Source organism: Narcine bancroftii, chromosome 3 (assembly GCF_036971445.1).
Source record: "Narcine bancroftii isolate sNarBan1 chromosome 3, sNarBan1.hap1, whole genome shotgun sequence".
NCBI lineage: Eukaryota > Metazoa > Chordata > Chondrichthyes > Torpediniformes > Narcinidae > Narcine > Narcine bancroftii.
Genome location: NC_091471.1, coordinates 93,710,476 through 93,728,002, shown reverse-complemented (window position 1 = coordinate 93,728,002; position 17,527 = coordinate 93,710,476). Strand labels below are relative to the sequence as shown.

The 17,527-nt window shown below is 41.9% G+C and overlaps 1 protein-coding gene across 4 annotated transcripts in view; it reads left to right on the top strand.

Annotated features, from left to right (window-relative positions):
- Positions 1-1,110: 1,110 nt before the first annotated feature.
- slc7a2 (solute carrier family 7 member 2) overlaps positions 1,111-17,527 on the top strand; it is a 189,522-nt gene continuing 173,105 nt past the window's right edge. Inside the window, exon 1 of one of the 4 annotated variants that reach the window (XM_069924557.1) lies at positions 1,111-1,272. The gene's annotated coding sequence lies outside the window, so the exon portion shown is untranslated. Of the gene's footprint in view, positions 1,273-1,823; positions 2,107-17,527 lie in introns of those variants that run through there. The other 3 variants (XM_069924556.1, XM_069924553.1, XM_069924561.1) reach the window with 3 other exon arrangements.

Genomic DNA, 17,527 nt, shown 5'->3' with positions numbered 1-17,527 from the left:
TCTCACCAAAATGAAGAGAAAGCCCCAAATGTATGTCTGACAGATCATAAACACTCTTCAGGAGGCAGGTGTGGATGTGTCAATGACCACTGTCTGCAAAAGACTTCATGAACAGAAATACAAGATGCAAACCACTAGTTAGCCTCAGAAACAGGAAGACAAGTATTTAAAAGAATCTGCAGAAATCTGGAAAAAGTTCTTGTGGACAGATGAGACCAAGATTAACCTGTATCAGAATGATAGCAAGAGCAAAGTGTGGAGGTGTGAAGGAACTGCCCAAGATCCAAACCATACTACCTCATTGTGAACATGGTGGTTTGGTGGGGGTGTTATGGCCTGGGCATGACTGGCTGCCACAGGTGCACTTATCTTCATTGATGATGTAGCTGTTGATGGTAGTAGAAAAATGAATTCTGAGGTGTATAGAAACATCGGCTCTAGTTCGAGCAATTGACTCCAAACTCATTGGACTGCACTTCATCCTACAGCAAGGCAATGACCCCAACTATACTGCTAAAGCAACGATGTCTTTCAAAGCTAAAACCTGGAAAATACTTGAATGGCCAAGTCAGTCAGTCGATCTAAATCCAACTGAGCATGTCTTGCCTATGCAGAAGAGAAAACTTAAGGGGACAAGCCCCAAAACAAGCAGGACCTGAAGATGTCTGCTGTCGAGTCCTGGTAGAGCATCACCAGGGAAGATACTATGAATCACAGACTTCAAGCAGTCACTGCAAAGTACTAAACATGACGACTTTAACATCTATTGTGGTGCCCTGAAATAAGGGCACTGTGAATAAAAATGCTGGAATTTCCACATGGTCAAACTAAACTATACACAAATACCCTTGAACAAAATCCGGAATGTGCTCTTTAAACACGTGAATTGTTTGATTACAAATTTAAAACTGTGGAGCACAGGGGCAAAAAAAAGTGTCCTTGTCCCAAACATTACGGAGGGTACTCTATCTCTCTCTCTCTCTCCCTCTCCCTCCTATGGACGCTGCGGCCAGTTTTGCCAGCACTTTTGTGTATTCAAGCAGTTGCTCGTTTTCCAGGAGTCATCCCGTTCAGTTCGTAATGTGAAAATCAAACACACTCCATATTTTTAATGTCAATGAGCTTGGAGGAACTCAGCCGGTGCCGCAGCGTCCATAGCAGGTAGAGCAATGCCACAGAGGTGGGCAACAGGACCAAGGTCGTGCAGTTCCAGGGGAGTGGAATCTTCAAAGTCCAGCAACTTGCGTGGAAAGTTGGAGTCCGCGGGGCAAGGTGAACGACTCTCTTCCCGGTCGGGTCCCGGAGGGGGAGTGGCGGGAGAAAGGTCGGCGGTCCCCGTCCAGGTCGGGTCCCGGAGGGGGAGTGGCGGGAGAAAGGTCGGCGGTCCCCGTCCAGGTCGGGTCCCGGAGGGGGAGTGGCGGGAGAAAGGTCGGCGGTCCCCGTCCAGGTCGGGTCCCGGAGGGGGAGTGGCGGGAGAAAGGTCGGCGGTCGCCGTCCAGGTCGGGTCCCGGAGGGGGAGTGGCGGGAGAAAGGTCGGCAGTCCCCGTCCAGGTCGGGTCCCGGAGGGGGAGTGGCGGGAGAAAGGTCGGCGGTCCCCGTCCAGGTCGGGCCCCGGAGGGGGAGTGGCGGGAGAAAGGTCGGCGGTCCCCCGTCCAGGTCGGGTCCCGGAGGGGGAGTGGCGGGAGAAAGGTCGGCGGTCCCCGTCCAGGTCGGGTCCCGGAGGGGGAGTGGCGGGAGAAAGGTCGGCGGTCCCCGTCCAGGTCGGGTCCCGGAGGGGGAGTGGCGGGAGAAAGGTCGGCGGTCCCCGTCCAGGTCGGGTCCCCCGTCCAGGTCGGGTCCCGGAGGGGGAGTGGCGGGAGAAGGGTCGGCGGTCCCCGTCCAGGTCGGGTCCTGGAGGGGGAGTGGAAGGAGAAAGGTGGGCGATCCCCCCTCCCGCTGGGAGCGCGCCGCGGCGCGTCCCCGCGGTCTTCCTGTTGCACGAAGAGTGTGCACGTGGCCCAACTCCCCGACTTATATGTGGTGTCCGAGCTCTCCGTGCGGTCGCCGAGCCTTGGACACTTCGGGAAGGAACAGCACGCTGGCCGTTTGGGGGATCCTCTCTTACCTGTAGGTGACTCGTTTTAATTTTAAAAGAAACTACTCATGGGTGTTTGTAAATGTTGTGCTAGAGGGGCGATCCGTTTCCCGTTTCCGAAGGCAGCGATATTTATTTTGGTTTTACTTGTGTGAGCCGCTAATGTGACATCGTTCACCTCCAGCCGGTCGGTGCCGAGTCCTTCCGAAGAAGTTGTGTGTGTGTCGGTTCTGATCAGCGTGGGCCAGTCCTGGGGACCCGTGTATTGCACGTTAATGCCCCACGGGCACAAGAATTAAAAAAAAGTTAGGGATTATTTAATTTTGTATAGGACCACCAGATCTTCACTGGAAACTAATGTGGCATAACAATTGTACGAAGGAATTACTTTTAGCTTTACAGTCGTCCAAGGGCGACTCGAGAAGTTTACCCTGAATTTCACTTCAAACGAGTTTGTGTTCTGTCAAGAAAAGGTGGATTCTGCCTCGTTTTCTTTTTTTTACACAAGCTTGTTTTCCTCTTCGAGACCTAGTGTATATGGGAGGGGAGGTGGGGGGAGAGATACTTTTCCAAGCATACACTGGTGATCCGATACTTGATGCCGGTGTGCATTCAGAAAACTTGAGCAAAGCTTCCCAAAGAAGTGATTGAGATTGAGACGTGGAGCGCGGAAACGAGCCCTTCCGACCCACAATAATCTACAGTCCCCGTTCGTCTCGAAAGGTGGGAGGAAACCAGAGTTCCCGGAAGAAACCCAGGTAGGCATGGGGAGAAACGTACAAGCTCCTTGGGTTCCTATCGCTTCTTTCTGTCGTGGAAGTAACAGCGCAAAATAATGATGGTGTAGCATTCAATGAACCCTCATGCAAGGGTGTCTGCTTTGTTTATGGGGTAGAGAGCTGGTTAAGTAGGCTGGTTGACTGGTTGTCCATTCCAGCAGTGGTAGCTCCTGGGGCTTTCGAGCTTCAACGTGGCGAATGAACAAATTAAACTTTATTCACAATAAAATATTTACAAAAAGGGAATCTGTTCCAAGTCTTTTCACACTCTTGGTGCACATTGTTACATTATGATCTTGAATTGCATCATTGACGCCAATGTGGCACCTTGTTGTGACTCCTGGTTTTTTTTTTTGAGGGTCTCAGCTCCTCAGTGCCCGGTGACTGAAGAACTAGACTGTGATTCTTACCGGAGCGCCCATGTGTTGGTTGTGCCAAGCCTCAGTGTGTGTGTCTCAGCACGTAGCCTGGAATGTGCCAGTCGGGAGCATTCCCACTCATTGACATCTCCGTGTGCTGAAAGACCAAGCGGTTTCAGGCAGACCAAGGGTGGCTTTCAGAGTTGATGATCTTCCAGCAGTTTTGGATGTCTGTATGCATGCATCCATCCCTGGGAACAGCCTGGAAGTCAGAGTCTTCTGTCACACTGCCTCCATGACAAGGACCTTTGAATCCTTCTGCACTCGTTCTTAACAATGGGCATGTTTTATCTCATTAGTGTGATGTCTCAGGTTTAGCTGTAGTGAAAGTTGGAGGAAGGTGGTTGAAATGAAGTCACAGTTAATTCACTTTGATCAGAGTGTCACAGTGGTTTTGCCTCTTCAGTTTCACAGCCACAAGGGGAAAAAAAAGGCAAAATCTCAAATTGGATGTCAATGTATTGCGAGAAAGTTAAACATGCTCAAGGAAAGTGAAATATTTAAAATGTGTGTATACAGTACTTGTAATATTGAGCATTATATATTGCATCATACAACATGGAACAGACTGGTCCATGTCATTCTTGCTAGTCCCACTTACCTGCACTTTTGTATGTTTAAGCCCTTCCTAGCCATATGTCTGTCTAAATGTGTTTTGAACGTTGTAATTGAATACAGTACAAAGATTACATAGTAACATAGATTTTGAAAGCAGTATTTTATAAAAAAGCCATGTTTTGCAAATAACAATGTGATTGTAACATTGTTTACTCTCTTTAATTTTGCAAGATTATCAGTTTTGTTGTAAATTCTCTAGATTTGTATAATTTGTACTGGTTCGCTGATCCTTTTTAAATGACATATTTACTGAAATGTATTGTATGGTTAAATTATTATAGTTATAATTTTTGCACTGGTTATAAATGTGCTAATAAAAATTAATCTGGTTTTTGTGAGATCTGCAGTGAAGCATAAACAGATGAAAAAAACTATTTTAGATGTTAAAAGATGCAGTTTTTCTCTTAAATGTATTCCTAATTGCAAATGATGTTGATTTATGGTAATGTCAGGATGGAGAGAAAGAGAGAAAAAATTGCAAATGATGGAAATCTGAACCAGAAACAAAAAAAAATGTTGGAAGCTGCCATCAGATCGGGCAACATCTGGAAAAGGATAACAGATTAAATGTTTCTGGTTCAAACAAACATCTTTGATCTGGAATCATTACTTGTGTTTCACTTGTCTTAACAACCAGCAGATTCTGGTATGAGAGGGTCCTGTTTCTTCTAATATAAGCATACCTCACTAATATACACTTGGTCTGCATATCACTTTGATTTGGATCCATACATTGGTTCATTCTGACCACGGTAATAAAATTGGCCATGTTGCCCCCTGTATGAAATAAATGCTGTAGTAAAGCTGACTATTTGTGTTAAAACTAAACAAGGTGTAGTGATGATGTTCAGTTTTCATAAAGTATCTAGCACTGAAAGTGCCCACTTAGCAAGTCTGTTTCTCGTGTTTACTAACCTGATCAGTTTTTGCTGACTTAGTTGGCATCGAGGATTTTCCATCTTCCAGACTTTCTCCACAAAATTTGAAATTAATTTTCTCAGTTGGCTGAGTTCACATAAGCTTGCAACTGGGGTGTCAATGTTGAAGTCCAGGCGTTAACATGTATTCAAACATGAAAGCATTCTGACTGAGCAAAATATTTGGTATTAATTCTTCTTTGCTCACTTGTTAATAAAAGGACATCAAAACCAGTGCTTCTGCCTTCAGTCTTGAAGCATTTAAATTGTATGGAAACCAGTCCTCTAGGCTAATGCAGTGGATCTGATCCGCTTCAACGATTTCGTTTTTATTTTGGTATCTGTTGCTGTACTGTTTTTGCATGTTCTCCCTTGTGACTACTTGGTTTGTGAGGTAAACTGACCACTGTGAATTGACTCTAGTATAAGTGGTTAGTGAAAGATTAGGATGTGTTGATCAGCATGTGAGAAAGAATGGATTACAAGAAATAAGGGTGAAAAGAGATTGATGGTTGCTGTGAGAGCGACCATAGGAATCACTATGTCATAAGAAAACATGAAAAACAAAGCAGCTCATACTGTACCTATTTCCACACTACTGATCCCATTAGTGAAAAAATTATTTTTAATTTTCTCTGTTTTCAGATCCTTATGAATGATGAAGAATTTTAAGTCTTGCTATTTAAATTACAGGTACTCCCCAACTTACGACCATAATTCAGATCGAAGGATGTGTCATATCTCGGAATGGAAGTATGCTGGAATTGAGTACTTAACTTGTTAGTTGGCGCCCTGGGATCTGCAGGCTGGGTGTGGCCATCTTGATTTTCTGTGTGCATGTGTGAATTTTCATTTGGCACATGCGTGGTGGATTCAGTTATCAGAGTTTGGTTGGTGCATGCATAAGGGTTGAGTGCCTTCACAATATTGAATTTGCACCCTTGACTCTTGCACATATGCAAACCGCGCATGCGCACATGAATCAAGATGGCCACACCCAGCCTACAGACCCCAGAACACCGACTAACAAGGTAAGTAGCTCTTACATGCCCTGTATCCCTGTTAGTTTGTCAAATACAACATAAAATGCATAAAGTTTTAATTTTATATTTTTTAAACAAATTTTCTGTCGTATGTGCGGATGGATGCATGTTGCATAGGTCACAAGACGGGGAGTACCTGTTCAGCCTATTTTTCTGGTTGTTTTTCACTCCTTCCTTTGTACCCATTAGGCCAGGGGTCTCAAACTCAATTTACCCGGGGGCTGCTGGAGGTAGAGTTTGGGTGAGGCTGGGCAGCATCAGGTTTTCCACAAGAAAAGCTCTTACAAAAACATTCCAATGTTATCAAATGTCTTTATTTTTATTTTTTAACACAAAATAAGATGAAAAAATAAATAAATTAACAATTTATAAGTAAAAAAAAATAAAATCAATCAGTAATGAATAAATAAAATGAAAATAATAATAATGAAAATAATAATAATACAGCAGATATAGAAGACTGAAGAAACCACATATAGTTGCTGACTGGAGAAATGTAATTATTATTATTCAGATTCAAATGTCTGTATTAACAGTTCTTTAACCTTTAACTTTCTGAACATGAATGGAACATTGAACATAAACTGTTATGAACATGTCTTCTTCTGCCTACTTCTTACTGCTAGAGATCTGGCAGCGCTTCCTCTCGCATAGCCGAGCCACATTTGGCTTAAGGGAGGAGGCAGTTGAGACCCTCTGTAGGGCTTGAAGATGCTCGTCAGTAAGTCTGGACCTGTACTTGGACTCATTGAAGTTCACGCGCCAAAGCGCGTGAAGGGGGAGCGGCCGCAGAAATTGCGCATGTGCCGCGTGCATATAATGACAAATAGAAAATGCACACAAATATGCTTATATTCGCAATAAGCCCAGCCAAAGTCCCGCCCCCGAGAGCAATATACCCCACCATGATTGGTAGGTTCATTCAGCTTCGCACACAATACTGAAAAGTGCCAATCATATCAAACTCACAGGCCGCACTAACATTAAACTTTCATATTAAGGCGGGGCCACAAACTATCGTCCCAAGGGCCGCAGTTGGCCCGTGGGCCGCAAGCTTGAGACCCCTGCATTAGGCATTATGTGTTCTGACCCTCTGAATCTTGCCACTTACTTTTCTGCTGTTGAAGATTCCCTTTAAGTTTGTTGTTGATAGCATTCTTGACCTCTTTGTAAATGCTTTTACTTTCTCCTTCATGGTTACATCTGTACCAGTAAACTGCTTAGCACAAATCTTTTTCTGTTAGTGTTATTTAAACATAAATTTTGCCATGCTGTTCAACAGGCCTACCTAAGCATAGTCTAGGAACCAATTCTTCGTGTTTTGTGTGACTAACACACTTGGGAAACATCTACCCTTTCAGCTGCTAAAGAGTTAGTGTCAACATTTGTTTTAAAAATAGGCTTTATTTGTATCTTCTGTCCTTTATCAGTAGCTCACAAGTGGCAAAAGGTATTTCATACAAAGTAGCCATTCTTCACACCTGAGTATTTGATCATTTAAGAAGTCTTGGATCCTGTTCTTGCCAGGGCCTACCCAGTGCTATGTGTTTGGGTAACCAAAAGATCACCAGCGGAAATATATTTTTTTTTTTACTGTGGTTAATGTTTGCGATTTTGCTACTCCAACAGTGTTTCGTCTGCACAACATGCCCAGGCTTGCAGTTTTCAATGCATGCATTTGTAGACCAAGAAACCTTCCTAATCTGTAGGGCATAGCCAGGCTGATCCATCAAGGAAATGCAGTTATTCTTTTCACTCATTACTGCCAGACAATAGCAGAGAAATTTTATAAAGCAAGAATTGTACAAGTTCAAGTTATTATAGTTATTAGGATGTGCACATGAGTGCTTAACAATCTCCTGGAGGTAATCTCACATTTCCCAATGCACAGTCACCATTTAAGGACATAGTATTTCATTTTGCCAGTTCTTTTTTTGGAAATGAACTACTTCACAAAGTTAAAGGAAAGTTGTCTGGCGTAGTGAAAATACTGTGAACCCCCACCTTCTCCTAGTGGAAAACAGGCAGGCAAGGCAGTTTAAATATTTTGCCCATCTTCTGATTGCATTGGTAACCATCTTATTCCAAAGATGTTGGATGTAGAGCACAGAAATAGGCTATATGAGGTAACTGATTGATGTGGGGATTCTGCTTCACTCTCAGCTTCATCTGACTCCATTGACATTCCCAGCCATTCTTTTTGTGTACAGATTTGATTTAACTACATGGGAGTGTAGTTTGGTTGGTGCATGAAGCTTGAAAATGGCAGATCATTTATTCAAGTGCTATATTTTTGCACTGACCCTGTACCCTTTATGGCTTTATAAATGTAAACAGTACATTTGTTGTATAACTCATCTTGGTCTTCCTGCAGTAATTCATGCAGAGGAATCCTCTGGTCCTTCTAAACACCAATCAATATTTTTTCATCTCTTGCCATTTAAAAAGAAATTCTCTGCTACATTTTTGTCTCCATCACACAAACCAACCTTACTCCACCGACTCGATCTTCCGCTGCCTCAGGGGAGGAGGTAACATATTAAAAGACACATCCCACCCTTGTCTCACTACCCTCCTGTCAGGGAGAAATATCTGAGTTTTAAAATGGGCACCTTCAGATTCAAGGCCAGTTTCTTTCCTACTGTCATCAGACTCTGGAATGCACCTTTCATTAGTAAGCAGTGATGCCTTGTACTGTTTAGCTGCACTTTTCTCATTCACACTATACCCTACACTTCTGTTTGACCGTCCAATTATCCCCTGCATTTTTGTTTCTATTCTTATGTTTTCTATTTAGAGGTTGACTTGCCTGGATAGCACACTTGGTACATGTGACAATAATCAAACCAATTTGGTAAATACTATTTCTTGTCTATATCTTTCTGCAGCGTCTCTGCGTCCTCCTTCCAGCAGTTGTTTAAGATTCATTCTAGGCATTTGTCGCATAAGACTCTCTTCATTGAACTGTTTTCAAAAACATGGGACTTCCAGTGATAAGGGCTGTCCACAATCATATGTGGTGGGTTGGCATTTTACTTTGTTAAAGATTACATGCTGAGAGGCTTATTACAACTACAGACCACGGTTTAAATTTCTCTTGCTATTTCAAGTCAGGGACAGTTTATATAAAAAAAAGTTCAAGGAATGTATGCAAAAAAAAAGTAGTTGGTGACTGTTAAGAGACAAAAAATTAGGACTAAAATTAGACAGATCCCAAATAAGATTTATTATGATAATGTGAGCAGTAGCAAAAAAATGTATTATGACAACCTGGAAAATGGAAACAAGCCTTAAAATACCACAGTGGTTATACAGAAATAACAAGTGCATTCTATTAGAAAAAATTGCATACAATCTGAAAGACAAGTGTATAATATTCAAACAAACTTGGGAGCCATACATAACATATGTCGGAGAATGCCGACCACAAACCTCCATCTCTTAAACTGACACAATAAGATTTAAATATGTGAAAGTGGACGATTGGACTTTTTTGTTTTTTGTTAATTCTTTGTTTTATGTGTTTTATTATTTATTGGTTTTTGAATGGGAGTGGGGAGAGGGATTGAAAAGGAGGGGAGGAAATGTCACTATATTATTGATGATCATCATCTGTGGATGTTGTTATTGGCATGACTCGTTAGTGCAAGAAATAAATAAAAAATTAAAACGGGAATGTATGCAAAAGAAAATCAACGTCTTGCAGAACTGGAACATAAAACAATGGAAATGAAATTGTATGGTTTCAGACTAAGAAATTAATATATAAAGACTGGATATAAATTGCTACTGCAACTTAGACTTTTAAAATGAATATTAATTGACTATTAATAATGCTGAGTGAACATAAGGGGAAAGCACCTCCATTATCTGGTTGAAGACAAGACTGAAGGAGGACCAGGACCGGCAGCTCCGTGTTCTAGGATAGCGTAGTAACAGGCAAGATTGGATGGGAGGAGGGGAGATCACAATTTTTGTCAAACAAAATAGCACAGTAGAATACCATGCATTCTTCAAGGGAGGGGCTTAGGCCTGAAAGGTCGATAATATATCTTTGCTTCCTATGGGCACTGCGAGACTAGCAGAGTTCCTCCAGCATTTCTGTGTGTTTTTATTGTCATAGGATCTAGATCAGCTGGGGAACCTGGCTGTAGACGACACTTTCCTTATTCTAATGTATCCTAATTTCAAAGTAACATCTTTGATGTTACTTGAGCTGCGATATCCCAAATTTAGATCCCTTTAATCCAATAAATCAAACTCTGTGGGGGTTACTTTATGTCATTTGTTGATAGAACAGATAAACATTTTGCACAGCTTCAAAACAAGACTTTCATAATGATGAATAACAAAGCTTGACTGTATAAATATAGTCCTTTAGACTCTAATTACTGAAAAGTTGTCATAACAAAAGTAATGGCTAAAGACTGCTATAAAACACTAAGATAGAGGTACAAAGTTTAAAGAAAAATTTCTTGTGCTCACGCTTCCTTCACATCTTATAGAAAGAGAGCAACCGGTTAGCCTGGGTTGATATTATGATGCATTACATCATAGTCACTATGGTAACACTACAAACAATAGTTCTCTTAAAGAGACAGGCACTAAATTAACTAAGAATCAAAAACACAAGGTTTTAACCTTTACATGGGCTAAGTAATGAAAGATTTAGAACAACTCATAAACAAGTGAAGTGCTGCTTTTGGGTAAATTGAATGAGGGCAGGACTTGCTCTGTTAACAGCAGGGCCCTAAAAAGTGTGAAGGAGCAGAGGGACTTTAGGGTGCAGGTCCATAGCTCTTTAACAATGGTGTCGCAGGTAGGCAAGGTGGTGAAGTGAGCATTTGGGATCATTGCCTTCAACAGTCAGGGCATTGAATACAAGTGATGGGACATCATGATGAAGTTATTCAGGACATCGTTGAGACCACCCTTGGATTATTGTGTGCAGTTTGTTGGCCTAGCTATGAGAAAAATACTTTAGTGTGGGAAAAGGTGCAGATGAGGCTTACAAAATTCTTTCCAGGGAAGTTGAGCTAACTGAGAGACAAGAAAAAAACCTAGCTTTGTTTTGCTTTGAGCACAAGAAGTTGAGAGGGGATTTTATTGAGGTCTACAAAATCATGAAAAGGCATTGATGAGGAATAATGACAGTTTGTTGCCAAGACGAGATAGCATAACTACAGGGTGGGAGATGGGATTTAGAAATGATATCAAGGGATAGTTCTTCATTCTCATTGTGGTGAGCTTATGGAAAGCTGCCAGGCAAAGTGGTGATGGGAGGTATGTTGGCTTCCTTTTAAACAAAACCCTTGGATAGCTACATGGATAGGTAAGAACCAGAGGTATATGGGCCTAATGCAGGCAAGTGGGATTAAAGTAGGAGAGCATGCTTTTTGGCATGGATAAGCTGCGCCTGAGGGCCTTTTTCCCTGTGTCAGTACTCGATGGCTCCATTAGGGAAAAAAACCCAGCTGATATTACAGATTTCAATGTTGCCCTCCTAAATATTTGCAATCTTGATAATAATTCTTTGAATAATTCATGGCTTAACTGTTTTGATTCTTGTTTCTCAGTGTGATTTATTCTTTAAAATTTATGAATGAAATCTGTGTTTAATAAGGTGGTAGAACTCTCCTCCCCACAAACCCAGTTTATGGCTTTTATGGTGGAAAACCTCTTCAAGGACATTTGCTGTTATCAAAGTCATTTGCTAGAGCATCTTCTAAAGCCGGATAGAAATTGAAAGAACTTCAGTCCACATTCCCTTCCCCAACCCCACCTGTCAATGTTTTCAACTTTCTACTTCATGCCACTTGGAACATACTGCTCTCCTTACACCTTCATTATACATCTGGCTCCATTGTGCAGCTTTCTTAGAAATTCCTAACAAGCCCAACAGTGGAAACATTCAGCAGGCGTTTGACCTGATGACTCAAGATTTTTCTGTTTCAGACTTTGATCATTTGCAACTGTTTTTGAGTTTTATTTGCTTTGCTGGATAGGTTGGTTGTTTTGAAAGATCAAATGAATTTGTAGACCACAAGTATGCAAGAAAGCTTTTGCATGTGTATCTCGGATGATCTCTCATGGAAGACCTTGTCGTGGGAGCAGTTGCAACAGAGATGAAGGAAATTGTGAGAAAGGAGTACAATCCTTAGTGGATTGGGTATGAAGAGGTGTTGTCGAGGTAACTGTGCAAGTTGATGGGTTTGTAGAAAATGTCTAGAGAGTCTGCTCCAGAGTTGGAGTCCGAGATTGAAAAAAGGAAAGAGTGTTGCTAGAGATGGATCAAGTGATTTGACACTGGAGAGCAAATTGGCAGCAAAATGGATAAAGTTGATACCTCATCATGGGTGCATGAGGTAGCACCCATGTCAGTGTAGCGGAGGAAGAGTTGAGGAGCCTTGTCTGTGTAGGCTTGTAGCATTGATGCTTCAGGTAGTAAAGAAAAGGAAGTCATAGCCAGGGCCTGTGCAGGTACCTATAGCTACCCATTGTAAGGTAAAACATCATGAGATGGGAATGTGTAGGGAGTTACCCTGTACAGGGCAGTAACAAGAAGGGGAGGTGTCCTTGTACTCCTGTTAGGTAAAACATCATGAGATGGGACCGGAGAAGGAGTCACCCAGTACTAAGGAGTAACAGAATGCATCCTTGTACTTACAAGATAAGAGAGACATTGATGGATTGAGAGGCAGGAAGCTAGCAGGGAAAGGATAGCAACAGTTTTAGTCATTGGACAAGTAATGATATGATGATGTTCTAAGCATGTATCCAAGGGTATAAAAAATCACCATTTTGCTGATAACGGCAGAATGCATTCTCCGATTAACTTTGTTAGTCGCAAGTGTTACAATCCGGTAATAAAGAACAAAGAACCCTGATTTCGACTCAGCCTGGTGTTTGTCTCACTCATTCATGAACAAAGCAGACCTAACACCATTTAACTAGGAGAAAGTGGGATGAGTCAATGGAGAATTTATTGAGGGTGACAGGTTCTGCCAGTCAGAGGAGGGTGGTGGTGGTGGTGGAGGGGAACTGATTGGGTCTTTTGTTGAGAAAGTAATATAAGGTTTTGAGGCCTTGGGAATGGAGATGTATAGCGATTGGATGTCTGAAGATGAGGCAGCAAAGTTCAGAGAACTAGAAGACCTCCCGTCCAATATGTCCTCTTTCACAAAAACAGGGTATCCCCTCTGCTATTATCAAATCTGCTCTCACCTGCATTTTATGCACATTTCTCTGGTCTCCTCCACCTCCCAGGCACAACAAGGACAGGATTCCCCTTGCCTTTGCCTACCATCCTACCAGCCTTCACATCCAACAAATCATCCTCCTCAATTTCCACCATCTGCAAAGAGATCCCATCACCAAACACATTTTCCCATTTCCTCCTCTCTCTGCTTGTTGCAGGGACCTCTCGTTCTGTGACATCGTCATCCACTTATCCCTTCCCACCAATAGCCCCATAATAGTTACCCCTGACTCTGCAGAAAATGATACACTTGCGCCCACATCTCTTTCCTTGCTGCCATTTGAGGTCTTAAACTGTCCTTCCAAGTGAAGCAAGTCTGCAAGGGTCATATTCTGCATCTGGTCCTCCTATTGTGGCCTCCTCTAAATCAGAGAGACTGGACGTATACTAGGAGATCACTTCATTGAGCATGTTCTCTCTATCTGCTCCAATAGCAGGGATCTCCCAGAGGCAACTCATTTGCATAACCATCCTTCCCCTCAACCCCCCCAATTCTCATGTCAACATATCTGTCTCATACACTACCAAGCTGAGGCCATCAACAAATTTGAGGGGCAACACCTCATATTTTGTGGGCGCAGCCTTCAACTAGGTGGTATAAATATCAACTTCTCTGGTTTCCTTTAGCCCCCTGTCTCTCCCTTTCCCTATCCCTCTCTCTCCTTTCCTCCAACTATGCCTTTGCAGAGCCAACCCCTCCCCTGATCAATTCTTAGCTTTTCTCTTCTGCTCTTCTAACATGTCTATCTGACCTTTTGGCTGTTAGCTTCTGCTCCTCTCCCTGCCTTTTCATTCAAGCATCTCTCGGATTTTGCTCATACTTTAACAAAGGGCAAAAGCCTATATCCTTGCCTCCTATAGGCACTGTGGGACCTACTGAGTTTCCCCAGCACTTTGTTAAGAGCTACACCCTTTCTTGTTATCACTGACCATTTTAAGACTTTACTAGCATTGATAATAGTACCCTGAGAACCAGTAGTCATCTCAAAAAAAAATGTTCATGTTCTTGAAACTTATAAAGAGTCAAAGTGGGAGATTCCAAGAACCTCTGCATGGGTCTCAATGGACCATATTTCTAAGATTGCGGCCTTGCTCAATTCAAATTAATTTTCCCCAATCAAAATTTGCAAAAGAAAAAGCAGAAAGACTGCAAGGAGTAAGGACACAAGCCACCTGGCCAAAGTCAAAACTTGGGGATTGTTCTGATTAATGCCAGGCAACACACCAATGGCATCATGAAGAAAGCCTCTATTTCCTGAGGAGTCTGCGGAGGAGCTAGTAGAGTTGTTCAAGTGAACCGGTATGGACTTGAAGGGCCGACAAGGCCTGTTTCTGTGCTGTAAACGGTTATATGGTTTTCTACCTCTTGTTGCTTATTGTCTGTGCATCTTCAGTTTGCCCCAATGGAGGTTCTGGAGGCAACATAGATTTTGAAAACAGATGCTGTGCGTCCAAATTTATCAGGCTCTAATTTTTTTTGTGTGCCTGGGTAACAAATAGATTTTCAATATTTTGAATTTGTGTGCAAGATGACAGTGGGATGGAGAAGAGGTGATTTCTAAGTGAGGATTACGTTGCAGATGGTGACCGTATTACTGATGTTCCTGCTTACCACCAGTACATCTCATCTGTCACAGTGGATTTGCTGTTTATAACTTCAGTTACCAGTGATTCTGGGTCAAAAGTGTGAATCATTATTATTAATTCAGAAGCTGTAGATTAGGAATGGCACCAGTGCAGTCAATATTTACAATAACCTCTTTATTTAATGTGTATGTTTAACTTGCTGCCTAATTGAAGCAGTTGGGCTTCTGTTGTTGGCTGGCGAGGTGCCACTAACTGCTCCAGATCTTTGTACCAGTTCCTGCCCTGTCATGCCTTTCTCCTTGTCTTTTTTTTTTCGGCGATTCAGTTTATTCGCTCAAAGGTGTACATATTCAAAACTATTTTTCTTCTCCTCACCCTGACATGTAACATTTTAATTTATTCTTCCTGTTTTTCACCCTTCACTATTTTGTTTTCTTTCTCTTCTCCATGATTTCTTCATCTCTACTTCTGGAAGTTGTTCAAACAATATTAACTGCAAGCTCCCGATTCCAAAAGTTTGCTTAACTTCATTTACTTGTTTCAGTAAGGACTAGATTCGGTTCTCCCAGTTTCTCCAGTGGTTTTGTTCTAATAATACAACAGGACTTTTCCCTCAGCTGAAATCTCCCTTCCGTGATTGTGGAGTGTGTGTCCATCTTAATTTCTGTACAGCATTCCACTCATGTCTTACTTCCAGAACCACTGGAGACACCCTCTTGTAGTCATCTACCCTCCATATATTCCAGGATCGTCCATCCTGCTACCTTCAGCATTATGCCACTTACGTACTCCTCTTGATTACTTTTTTCAAAGCAACACCCTGGATCACTCTTCAATCCCATACTACTTTGTTTTACTGCATATGCACAAGAAACTGAGAATCTGTTGCCTTTTTAAAACTTTCTTTCCTACTGTCCACTCCTCTTGCATACCCATTCTGGTTGAAATTGGGTGAATGTATATTCTGTTCGTAAGTCTTTTCCACACTACAGATTCTTCACAGAATGGTGATTGCTTTGTAGAACACCTCCATTCTTGTCACAAGAATGATAATACACCTGTGGTTTCTTTGAGATTAACGTCAACAGGACTACCAATCTGACTGCGCCCTGCCCTTGGGCTCTGAAACTGATGCTGAAGAGGAGCTATAGGAATTTGGGTGCTTGTGGTAGATATTGGTTGACTAAAATAAAGATGAAGAAATTGTGGAGAAGACTAAAAGAATCTGAAACTGGACAAGAATAAAATTAGAGTAATATTTTGGAGCAGCTAGCCATTATGTGAATTCAATAGTCTAGAGCAGCCATCCTCAATGGGGGCTCTACGCTCCCTCTGGGAGCTACAGAGTAGTTAAGTAAAGGCCTTGTTTTCTTTTCACCTAGTTTTACATTTTTTTTGTGTAGTTGGTAGGAGAGAAGAACAGAAGAAACAAAATATTGACTGCTTCACAGGGAAGGGCGTCCATTAAATTTGAGAAGAGTACTAAGGGGCCCTTAACCAAAAACAAAAGGAATGGCTGGTCTCAAGTCTTCATGTTTGTTACCTGTAGTTACTATTCCTGTTTCTGTCATTTCCTGCCCCATTTTCACCATCTACATGTTCTGTTTACTATCAGATGTTTTGTAATTCACTTAATCCTGACATCTATCAGATTGCATACATTCTCTTCCTAATGATCCCTTTCCATGCTTCACCTTGCCTCCACAACAACCTTTGCTGCAGCTGTATTCTGGCTACCGACAAAGTCCTTTAATCTCTGTTTGACAGTGAGCACAGTATTGATGCATCCAGCTCCCGTTGGAAGCACGAATCCCATGAATATGATACACTATGAAGAATGTCATCGTACTGCTTTTTAGTTCAATTTTACAAATTGCTTTGTAGATCCACTTAAAAGAGTGCTTAGAGGAGCAATTTGAAGAAATGCATCTCTTTTCCCAGTCTGATGAAAGATCAACAAACTTGTAGTTTTGCAATGTTTATTTTCTGATTGTACATAAAACCTGGGATACAGTTGTTGAAATTGTTTCAAAAATAGTGATTTTTCTTTTTGGGTCACTGCAAAGGAGCAGCTTCATTTATTTTTCATTAATCATCTTAGAGTTTGCTATATTGGAAACATACATGTAGGTGTGTGGACCTGATGTTGGCAAGCTGAATAGTTACAATATGCTAAATTCTCTATCATGCCCCAAACTGACTCCATTTGGTACCCAAAAGCATGGCCAACCACTAATTTTGTGGACTAATTGCTTTTAATATTGTGTCCTTAAAAAAAAAAATCTAAAAATGTTATTCAGATTGAAAAGAAGTTTGAAATGTCTGAATCCACTGAACTTGTAAAACAGTATTAATCATTTCACTTATTGTATTTGGATGCGGATGTGCTTTCTTCACTGAAAGATTCTTGTATTTTAGGTGGTGCCTGTACTGATAGGATCTCTTTGACAATGGAGAAACCAAATGCAAGTTGGAGGGCCACTCTGCTGAGCACCTGCTTGCAGTCTGCTGGAGTGACCTTGAACTTCCTAATGCCTGTCACATTAATTCTCTAACCCACTCTGTCTCTGCCATATCTCACTCTGGCTTCCTGCATTCTTATAATGAGATCCAACACAAGCCTGAGGAGCAGCCCCTCCTCCTCACGTTGCAATCTTCTGGACTCTGATGTCAACTTCAAGTAAATCACTTTCTCTGTCTGTATCAGAACAGACCAAGTCATCCATCTGTGATATTGGCACAGATTCTCTCTCCATTAGCACAGCATGACCTCTGGGCATATCTTGCTGCCTTGTTTTTTGTTTGTCTTTGTGGGTTAACATCCTTGTTACA